This window comes from Salvelinus sp. IW2-2015, unplaced genomic scaffold (genome assembly GCF_002910315.2).
Source record: "Salvelinus sp. IW2-2015 unplaced genomic scaffold, ASM291031v2 Un_scaffold2874, whole genome shotgun sequence".
NCBI lineage: Eukaryota > Metazoa > Chordata > Actinopteri > Salmoniformes > Salmonidae > Salvelinus > Salvelinus sp. IW2-2015.
This window is the reverse complement of record NW_019944174.1, coordinates 158481-170165: the sequence shown is the minus strand read 5'-3', so window position 1 is coordinate 170165 and position 11685 is coordinate 158481. Positions and strand designations below refer to the sequence as shown.

The following is an 11685-nucleotide window of genomic DNA, read 5'->3' as shown; positions in this document are numbered from 1 at the left end:
ATGCCTTCAGAAAGTATTCACACACCTTGACCTTTTCCACATAAAAACAGATTTTTTTGTCATTGGCTTCACACAATACCCATAATGTCAAAAGCGGAATTATATTTTTTAGAATTTTACTAATTTAATTAAATATGAAAAGCTGAAATGTCTTGAGTCCAATTAAGTATTCAACCAATTTTTATAGGCTTAATAAGTTCAGAGTAAACAGGTGACTTAACAAGTCACATAATAAGTTAGCATGGACTCACTCTGTGTGCAATAATAGTGTTTAACATCATTTTGAATCGATACCTCATCTCTGTACCCCACACATAAAGATAAATTGCAAGACTCATGTTAAAGGAACGCACCAGCTTTCATATGTTCTCATGTTCTGAGCAAGGAACTTAAACGTTAGCTTTCTTACATGGCACAATATTGCACTATCTTACATTTCTTCTCCAACACTTTGTTTTTCTATATTTAAACAAAATTGAACATGATTTCTCAGGGATTTCACCATGAGGCCAATGGCGACTTTAAAAGGGATACTTCTGGGTTTTTGCAATGAGGCCATTATCTTCTTCCTCAGAGTCAGATAAACTCGTGGATACCATTTGTAGATCTCTGTGTCCAGTATGAAGGAAATTAGAGGTAGTTCTGTGAGCCAATGCTAACTAGCGTTAGCAGAATGAGTTAAAGTCCAGATTTCCAGTCATTCTGCTAATGCTAGTTAGCATTGGCTCACAAAACTACCTCTAATTTCCTTCATACTGGAAACAGAGACCTACAAATGGTATCCACGAGTAGATACTCTTTGCCGAAGTATCCCTCTCAAAATATTTAATGGCTGTGATAGYACAAAACTGAGGACGGATAAACAACATTTTATAGTTATTCCACAATACTAACCGAAGTGAAAAGAAGAAACCTGTACTGAATAAAAATATTCCAAAACATCCATCCTGTTTGCAATAAGACTTAATGTCCTGAATACAAAGCCTTATGTTTGGGGCAAATCCAACACAACACACAGCGAAATTTACACTGGCCTCTTCCACCGGGACAAGATGGGCATGAACTATGTGAGAATGCTGTTCATTGACTACAGCTCAGCATTCAACACCATAGTCCCCTCCAAGCTCATCACCAAGCTGGGGACCCTGGGACTGAACACCTCCCTCTGTAACTGGATCCTGGACTTCCTGACGGGCCGGCACCAGGTGGTGAGGGCAGTCAACAACACCTCAGCCACGCTGACCCTCAACATGGGGGCCCCTCAGGGGTGTGTGCTTAGTCCCCTCCTGTACTCCCTGTTCATCCACGACTGCGTGGCCACCCATGACTCCAACACCATCATCAAAGTTTGCTGACGACACGACGGTGGTAGGCCTGATCACCGACAGCAAAGACACAGCCTACAAGGAAGAGGTCAGAGACTTAGCAGTGTGGTGCCAGGACAACAACCTCTCCCTCAACGTCAGTAAGACCAAGGAGGCCTATAGGAGAAAAAGGGGAGAGCCCCACCCCCCTCCACGTGCCTGTTGTGGAGGGGGTTGAGAGCTTCATGTTCCTTGGCGTCCACATCACTAAGGTCCACACAGCACGACAGTGCCTCTTCCCCCCTCAGGAGGCTCTCGGATCCTCAAAAAGTTCTACAGCTGCACCATCGAGAACATCTTGACTGGCTGCTTCACCGCTTGGTATGGAAAATGCATCGCCCTTGACCGCAAAGCGCTACAGCGGGTGATGCGGACAGGCCAGTACATCACTGGGGCCGAGTTCCCTGCTATCCAGGACCTCTACACCAGGCAGGCAGTGTCAAATGAAGGCCTGAAAAATTGCCATAGACTCCAGCCATCCAAGCCATAGACTCCAGCCATCCAAGCCATAGACTCCAGCCATCCAAGCCATAGACTCCAGCCATTCAAGCCATAGACTCCAGCCCATCCAAGCCATAGGACACCAGCAATCCAAGCCATAGACTCCAGCATCCAAGCCATAGACTCCAAGCTATCCAAGCATAGACTCCAGCCATCCAAGCCATAGACCTCCAGCCATCCAAGCCATAGACGCCAGCCATCCAAGCCATAGACTGTACACGCTGCTACCGTCCGGCAAACGGTACTGGAGCATCTGCGCTCGACCAACAGGCCTCGAGACAGCGTTCAAACACAACACACACTAGACTTATATATATATATATATATACACACACTAGATACATACCAACACTAGACGACATGTACACACACACCCTATGCTGCTGCTACTCTGTTCTTTATTTTACTCCGTATTATTATCTATCCTGATGCCTAGTCACTTTACCCTGCCTTCATGTACATATCTACCTCAAAATACATTATTTATTATCTATCCTGATGCCTCGTCATTTACCCTGCCTTCATGTACATATCTACCTCAAATCCTTATTATTATCTATCCTGATGCCTCGTCACTTTACCCTCCCTTCATGTACATATCTACCTCAAATACCTTATTATTATCTATCCTGATGCCTAGTCACTTTACCCTGTCTTCATGTAGATATCTACCTCAACATACCTCATTATTATCTATCCTGATGTCTAGTCACTTTACCCTGCCTCATGTAGATATCTACCTCAAATACCTTATATTATCTATCCTGATGCCTCGTCACTTTACCCTGCCTTCATTGTACATATCTACCTCAAATACCTTATTATTATCTATCCTGGATGCCTATCACTTTACCCTGTCTTCATGTAGATATCTACCTCAAATACCTCATTATATCTATCCTGATGCCTCGTCACTTTACCCTGCCTTCATGTAGATATCTACCCTCAAATTACCTTATTATTATCTATCTGATGCCTAGTCACTTTACCCTGCCTTTCATGTACATATCTACCTCAAATACCTTATTATTATCTATCCTGATGCCTCGTCACTTTACCCTGCCTTCATGTAGATATCTACCTCAAATACCTTATTATTATCTATCCTGATGCCTAGTCACTTTACCCTGCCTTCATGTACATATCGACCTCATATCGTATGTCTAAACATTGACCTTGTACTGTAGCTTCATTCTTGTGTACTTTATTTTTATTCCTTGTGTTACTATTTGAATTGTATGATTATTTTAAAACTCTGCATTGTTGGGAAGGGCTTCTAAGCAAGCATTTCACGGTAAAGTCTACACCAGTTGTATTCGGCGCAGGTGGAAAAATACAATTCGATTTGACACTGGGATACAAATTCACCTTTCCGCAGGACAATAACCTAAAACACAAAGTCAAATATACACTGGAGTTGCTTACCAAGATGACATTGAATGTTCCTGAGTGGCCTAGTTACAGTTTTGACTTAAAATAGGAGGCTTGGAAATCTATGGCAAGACTTGAAAATGCCTGTCTGACAATGATTAACCATCAACTTGACAAAGCTTGAAGAATTTTTTAAATAATTAAAGTGAAAATATTATACAATCCAGGTGTGCAAAGTTCTCAGAGACTTACCCAGAAAGACTCACAGCTATAATCACTGCCAAAAGGTGATTCTAACATGTATTGGGTACTTACTTACTTGTATTAGATATTTTCCGCATTTTATTTAATATATTTGCACGTTTTGTTTTCACTTTGTCATTATGGGGTATTGTGTGTTGATAGGCGASATTTGTTTGTAATCCATTTTGAATTCAGGCTGTAACAACAATGTGGAATAAATCAAGAGGCATGAATACTTTCTGAAGGCCCTGTTTACCTCTATTTATGCATGGTAATACTTGGCAACAGATCTCCTAAATTTAAAATGATTTGAGCTGATTTTCTGGTGATTTTACAGTCTTATGTCACAAAAGAAACACACATACACTACATGGCCAAAAGTATGTGGACACCCGCTCATCGAACATCTCATTCCAAAATCATGGGCATTAATATTGAGTTGGTTCCCCCCTTTGCTGCTATAACGGCCTCCATTCTTCTGGTTAGACTTTCCACTAAATATTGGAACATTGCTACGGGGACTTGTTTCCATTCAGCCATAAGAGCATTAGTGAGGTCTGATGTTGGGTGATTAGGCCTGACCTCGCAGTCGGCGTTCCAATTCATCCCAAAGGTGTTCGATGGGGTTGAGGTCACGGCTCTGTGCAGGCKAGTCAAGTTCTTCCACACCGATCTCAACAAACCATTTCTGTACGGACCTCGCTGTCAGTGTATTTTTCTTTAACCTGTATTTAACTAGGCAAGTTAGTCAAGAACAAATTCTTATTTACAATGACGGCCAAACCCTAACCTGGACGACGCTGGGCCAATTGTGCACCGCCCTATAGGACTCCCAATCACGGCCGGTTGTGATAGCCTGGAAAGGAACCAGGGTCTGTAATGACGCCTTTAGCACTGAGATGCAGTGCCTTTGACCGCTGCGCAACTCGGGAGCCCGAAATGCTGTAGCGTTAAGATMTCCCTTTACTGGAATTAAGGGATCCAAACCAATGAAAAACAGCCCCAGACCATTATTCCTCCTCCACCAAACTTTACAGTTGGCACTATGAATTGGGGCAGTTAAGGTTCTCCTGGCATCCGCCAAACCCAGATTCGTCCGTCGGACTGCCAGATGGTAAAGTGTGATTCATCACTCCAGAGAATGCGTTTACACTGCTCCAGAGTCCAATAACAGTGAGCTTTACACCACTCCAGCCAATGCTTGACATTGCGCATGGTGATCTTAGGCTTGTGTGAGGCTGCTCGGCCACGGAAACCCATTTCATGAAGCTCCCAACGAACAGTTKTTGTGCTGACGTTGATTCCAGAGGCAGTTTGGAACTCGGTAGTGAGTGTTACAACTGAGGACAGACGATTTTTACGCGCTACACGCTTCAGCACTCGGCGGTCCCGTTCTGTGAGCTTGTTGTGGCCTACCACTTCACAATAACAGGGCAGAAATTTGACGAACTGACTTGTTGGAGAGGTGGCATCCTATGACGGTGCAACGTTGAAAGTCACTGAGCTCTTCAGTATGGTCTAGTCTACGGACAATGTTTGTCTATGGAGATTGCATGGCTGTGCGCTCGATTTTGTGGCTGAAATAGCTGTATACACTAATTTGAAGTGGTGTCCACATACTTTTGGCCATGTAGTGTGTATGTATGAGAGATATGATGTGATGAGAAGAATTTTCATTTKTTTAACACTTTTTTTGGTGACTACATGATTCCAAATGTGTTATTTAATAGTTTTGATGTCTTCACTATTATTCTACAACGTAGAAAATAGTAAAAATAAAGAAAAACCCTTGAATGAGTAGGCGTGTCCAAACTTTTGAATGGTACTGTATATATATATATATATATATAAAAAAAACTTGGGGTCCACCTATTGGGGAACTAACCAGGATATAAAACATACGTTTCGTAACCTCCAAATAACTACCCGTATTAATAAATAACTACCGGTATAACTACTAGCCCTRTCTCCTAACTATAATAAACAAAGACAAACCATTACACAAATGCCACTCCAAAAACACATGGCAATACTCTATCAAATGAGATTATTAAGAGAATGTAATGTACATACCTATAAATCAAGAAGCACGGGGTGAGGGCAACGATCTTGTGTTTTTAGAAATACTTAGTGCGGTTGAGAGCTCTCTGAGCTATCTGTCCGCTCTGGTCGGTGATTTTCTCCCAGTCCGTTTGACCCACCACAAAGCCGATATCACGCTTGCGTTCTGCATCCTTCTGCTCTTCCAGGTCAGCCCAGCGAACCTAGACGACAGGAAGGAAAACATCCAGCGGGGTCACGAGCAGGAAATGGGTCATGATTGCAATTTAAATATTCCAGTAATTTTGTGAAACAGTATTTAGGGAGCACATCAAACCAAATTCTCGCCAATAGATAATCCTGTTTTTTGTGATGAAATGATCTGCCTTAAAATACAGAGATTGACTTGTCACAAACGATAAAATGTTACTGTAATCCTGTTTTTTGTGATTAAATTATCTGCCTTAAAATACAGAGATTGACTTGTCACAAACGATAAAATGTTACTGTCCGCAAACCATATTATATGGCCAGTCATTGTAAATAAGAATAGACTTGCATGGATAAATAAAGGTTAACAAACAAAAAAAATGCATGAATAATATTAGACAGGATGGAGAGGTTTTGGGTCTGTTAAACAGGAAACGGGTAAGACGTGATATAATAGTGTAAGCCACTTTACCCTCTTCTTGCCGGGTTCAGAGTGGCGTGTGGCGTAGTCGTCCGGCAGCTGAAGAAAGTCATCCATGCCTGCCACATCGTCTCCCTCCCTCTTCCTCTTCCCCCCCATCACCAAGCCGTCCAGCTTGTCTGTAAGGAGAAGAGCGCTCGCCACGTCACCTCACGACTCAGCAAAATAATAAATATCTTTGCTACTTCACTGACGTCATGGTCACCGTGACGACGATGCCCGACACTGCTTTTAAATTCTGTATAACGCCATTATCTTGCTCCATCTATAAACATTTGCAAAAAATTTGTAAGAAACTTTCTATGTTTTCCAAATGTATTACCAAGGATCCCCTCTCAAAGAGTTGTCTCGTCTCATTTTGAAGCTAACGGTGTGCGGTTTAAAGCAAGCACAAATTGTGTTCCTTTATAGACCATCTTGTTTTTTTTWATGTAAATATAAAGTGGCGATGTTATTTATTTGAAAATGTACTATTTTGATCTGTGTGTGTTTTGATCAGATCATTTGTAATTCAGCATTTATGCACATTTGTCTATACTAAGGAGGAGACTGGAAACAGTTCAGACCACAGGTGTCAGACTCCTTCCATGGAGGGCCGAGTGTCTCTCGTTGGGGACCCCCAACCGTTACATGTATTTGAACCAGTCCAGAGCAAGTACACCTGATTCAACTTACCAACTAGTTATCAAGACATTGACTACTTCAATTATCTATTATTATTATTTGACCCTGCTGGTCATCTATGAACATTTGAACATCTTGGCCATGTTCTGTTGTAATCTCCACCCGGCACAGCCAGAAGAGGATTGGCCACCCGTCATAGCCTGGTTCCTCTCTAGGTTTCTTCCTAGGTTCTGGCCTTTCTAGGGAGTTTTTCCTAGCCACTGTGCTTCTACACCTGCATTGCTTGCTGTTTGTGGGTTTTAGGCTGGGTTTCTGTACAGCACTTTGTGACATCAGCTGATGTAAGAAGGGCTATATAAATAACTTTGATTGATTAAATCAAGTGAGCTAGTTTAGGGCAACAACATTGTCAAAGTCTGGGAGTCCCGGAGAAGAAGTTTGAAAACGACTGGTTAAGAGGATGGAGGTGAAAACGGTATCACTGTGGAAAAAAAGGGCACATCTACTGGAAGCTATAGTTGTTAGTGAACATCATGTACATTGCACATTGCATTCAGGAAAGTATTCAGACCCATTGACTTTTTCCACATTTTGTTACGTTAAAGCATTATTATAAAATTGATTAAATATAACAAGTTCCTCAGCAATCTACAGACAATACCCCAAAATGACAAAGCAAAAACAGGTTTTTATACATTTTTGCAAATGTATTAAAAACAAAAAGCAGAAAAACCTTATTTACATAAGTATTCAGACCCTTTGCTATGAGACCCGAAATTGAGCTCAGGTGCATCCTGTTTCCATTGATCATCCTTGTGATGTTTCTACAACTTATTCGGAGTCCACCTGTGGTAAATTCAATTGGATTGGACATGATTTGGAAAGGCACACACCGGTCTATTTAAGGTTCCCCAGTTGACAGTGCAAGTCAGAGAAAAAACTAAGCAATTAGGTCGAAGGAATTGTCCGTAGAGCTCAGAGACAGGATTCTGTCAAGGCACAGATCCGGGGAAGGGTACCAAAACATTTCTGCAGCATTGAAGGTCCCCAAGAACACAGTGGCCTCCATCATTCCTAAATGGAAGAAGTTTGGAACCACCAAGACTCTTCCTAGAACTTTCCACCGTGCCGAACTGAGCAATCGGGAGAGAAGGGCTTTGGTCAGGGTGACCAAGAACCTGATGGTCTCTGACAGAGCTCTAGTTACTCTGTGGAGATGAGAGAACCTTCCAGAAGGACAACCATCTCTGCAGAACTCTACCAATCAGGCCTTTATGGTAGAGTGGCCATACGGAAGCCACTCCTCAGTGAAAGGCATGACAGCCCGCTTGGAGTTTGCCACCTAAAGACTCTCAGACCATGAGAAACAAAGATTCTCTGGTCTGATGAAACAAAGATTGAACTCTTTGGCCTGAATGTCAAGCGCCACATCTGGAGGAAACCTGGCACCATCCCTACGGTGAAGCATGGTGGTTGCAGCATCATGCTGTGGGGATGTTTTTCAGCGGCAGGGACTGTGAGACTAGTCAGGATCAAGGCAAAGATGAACAGAGCAAAGTACAGAGAGATGCTTGATGAAAACCTGCTCCAGAGCGCTCAGGACCTCAGACTGGGGCGAAGGTTCACCTTCCAACAGGACAACAAACCTAAGCACACAGCCAAGACCACGAAGGAGTGGCTTCGGGACAAGTCTCTGAATGCCCTTGAGTGGCCCAGCCAAAAGTCGGACCTGAACCCGATCGAACATCTCTGCAGAGACCTGAAAATAGCTGTGTAACGACACTCCCCATCCAACCTGACAGAGCTTGAGAGGAGAATGGGAGAAACTCCGCAAATACAGGCGTGACAAACTTGTAGCATCATACCCAAGAAGACTCGAGGCTGTAATCGCTGCCAAAGGTGCTTCAACAAAGTACTGAGTCAACGGTCTGAATACTTATGTAAATATCATAGTTTTTAAAAGTTTTTTTATAAATTAGGAAAAATGTCTAAAAACCCATCTTTGCTTTGCCATCATGGGGTATTGATGAGGGGGAAAAACTATTTGATACATTTTAGAATAAGGCTGTAACGTAACAAAATGTGGAAAAGATCAAGGGGTCTGAATACTTTCCGAAGGCACTGTATATGGAATCAAAGACGTGTTTGAAATCAGTCCATTCACCACATAGTTGTTAGTAAACATCATGTACACTAGTAAGATCAGAAAACAAAGGGAATACCTACCGAGTTTGGCATCAGAAGTGTCCATCTCCCATTTGCTTTGTGGAATGTAACCCTAAATTATACAGAGAAGACACCGCAAGGGTTAGGCCTCTGAGCGTCAAGGAGCTAGGGGTCAGGAGGAGGATGTGAATATATGAGAGAGAGAGAGACAGAGAGAGAGACACAGAGAGAGAGACAGAGAGAGAAAGACAGAGAGAGAGAGACAGAGAGTGAGAGCGAGACAGAGAGTGAGAGCGAGAGCGAGAGAGATGGGTTTTGGTGACGGAGAGAAGGCGTTGAAATAGTTACGTTAATCAAACAATATCAGTACAAATCAGGAGAATCGTAAGAACGACACGACATGAGACAATATAAAATATTTTTTTAAGACGTTGGCATGCAAACATGTCAGATGTCATTATGACACCTCGTGTTGAGAAGATTTGCCTTTGGCGTTAGCCATGATCAAAGCATTTTGAGACACTTCAGAAAACAGCTAGTTGATAGACAAGCTATCCTACTACAAGTGCACAACTAGATTTGATCAACACTTTCTTTGTGTTAATCGTGGTTCCACACCAAGTCGAAACAGATTATACAGCCTAGTTACTGAAGAAGAAGTTAAACTATTAGTTAACCCCCCCCCCCAACACAACACTGATGTGCGCAAGTTGGACATTAAATCGTCTTTGATTCTGCAGTATTTGGTAAATAAATGAAGAACGTGAAATACGTTCTGTGTCAAAACTTGAAATCAGGCTAGTTGTTTGACCGCTCAAACCGTATGCTTCCAACACAGGAACCTGTAGTGGATATAGCCATTTCCTTAATAACAGGAAGCTGTAGTGGATATAGCCATTTCCTTAATAACAGGAAGCTGTAGTTTCGCTACTTTTTTAGGTCTGTAGTAGATATGCATTTAGCTTAATTCATACAGGAAGCTGTAGTGGATATATGCATTTAGCTAATACAGGGATAGGCTGTAGTGGATTAGGGCCGCTTTTTGTTTTTGTTTTTTTTGTTTTTTTTTTTTTTTTTTTTTATTTCTACAATATAATACAGGATGGGCTGTAGTGTAGATTATACGCCATTTCCTTAATAACAGGTATTAGTGTAGTTGAGATATAGTCCATTTCCTTTATCAGGATCATCGTTAGTGGATATAGCCATTTTCCTCTTAATAACAGGAATCTGTAGTGGATATAGTCCATTTCCTTCAATAAGCATGGACTGTCAGTGGGATATAGGCCATTTCTTTTAATACAGGAATGCTCGTAGTTGGATTATCAGCTCTTTTCTTAATTTACAGGTCTGTAGGTAACTTTCTATAACGGAACAGACCAACAATTAAAAATGAGCAGCTAAATGTGATCTAAATAAATATTAATCTTTGTTTTAATTTACAATTGTCCATAACAAATGTCTATTATGATGTGGGCTATATCGACAGTATCTTTTTTGTTTGTGATTAGTTTTACGGTTTTTTATTATTTAGCTTTTTTAATCGTTATAATCTATCGTCAAATTGGGCCTATGTTATTCTATGTTTGTATTCGCTTCGTATCGTTTCTCTCTAGTTCTAGGGTTTCGTTTCTTTATATCGTCCTTGTAATTAGGTCGTCGCTTTTTAGAAAACTTGGAATGTAAAAAAAGTGACTGGCCTTTTTACACTTTTTAACGTGCTACTTTTCTCTATCTTCTTCTTGGCAAAAACACGTTTGGAATTGAGCTCTCAGATACGAATCCATATATGTGAGTTCTTTTACAGATCTCTCTATCCAAGAGAACACCTACAGTATGATTGTCATTTAACAGACTCTCTTATCCAGAGCCACTAACAGTAGTGGGTCATTTAACAGACTCTCTGATCCAAAGCCACTACAGTAGTGAGTCATTTAACAGACTCTCTTATCAGGCCTACAGTAGTGAGTCATTTAACAGACTCTCTGATCCAGAGCCACTACAAGTAGTGAGTCATTTAACAGACTCTCTATCCAGAGCCACTACAGTAGTGAGTCATTTAACAGACTCTCTTATCCAGAGCCACTACAGTAGTGAGTCATTTAAAAGACTCTCTTATCCACAGCCACTACAGTATGAGTCATTAACAGACTCTCTCAGACACTACAGTAGTGAGTGGATACATTTTCATCTGGTCCCACGTGGGAATCGAACCCACAACCCTGGCGTTGGAAGCACCATGCTCTACCAACTGAGCCACATTAGCTTTTTGTTGTTAGGAACAAGGTAACCTCGCCCCTAGGCTAACTGCTACGGCATACAGACAGGGGAGACGATCTGGTGGAGAGGTTAGGGACTGAAGACTGTTGTCCGTCAGAGCACCTTTCGGCATGCCATGGTCATTTTTGTCAGCACTAAATGGGCGGGGAGAATAACAGATTTTTTGAAATGTCTAAATATTTGAACCATAATAAAGTAGCATTTCTGAAGGCGGTACCGGAGGCTCATTCCAAACAGTAGACAGCGTAATGGGAGTTAGTCTGGGTAGAGGTTACCTGTTCCTGATAGTAGACAGCTTAATGGAGGAGTTAGTCTGGGTACGAGGTTACCTGTTCCTGATAGTAGACAGCTTAATGGAGGGTTAGTCTGGGTACGGAGGTTACCTTGTTCCTGGATAGTAGAAAG

The 11685-nt window shown here is 41.8% G+C and overlaps 1 protein-coding gene and 1 non-coding gene across 2 annotated transcripts in view; both read right to left on the bottom strand.

Annotated features, from left to right (window-relative positions):
* Positions 1-11685, bottom strand: part of LOC112074910 (YLP motif-containing protein 1) — a 34486-nt gene that overhangs the window by 8216 nt on the left and 14585 nt on the right. Inside the window, exons 8-10 of the mRNA XM_024141988.2 lie at positions 9061-9112; positions 6202-6329; positions 5553-5743 (exon numbers count right to left, since the gene is read on the bottom strand). The gene's annotated coding sequence lies outside the window, so the exon portion shown is untranslated. The remainder of the gene's footprint in view (positions 1-5552; positions 5744-6201; positions 6330-9060; positions 9113-11685) is intronic.
* On the bottom strand, positions 11193-11266 carry trnag-ucc (transfer RNA glycine (anticodon UCC)). Its single transcript has one exon. It is a non-coding gene; the product is annotated as a tRNA-Gly (tRNA).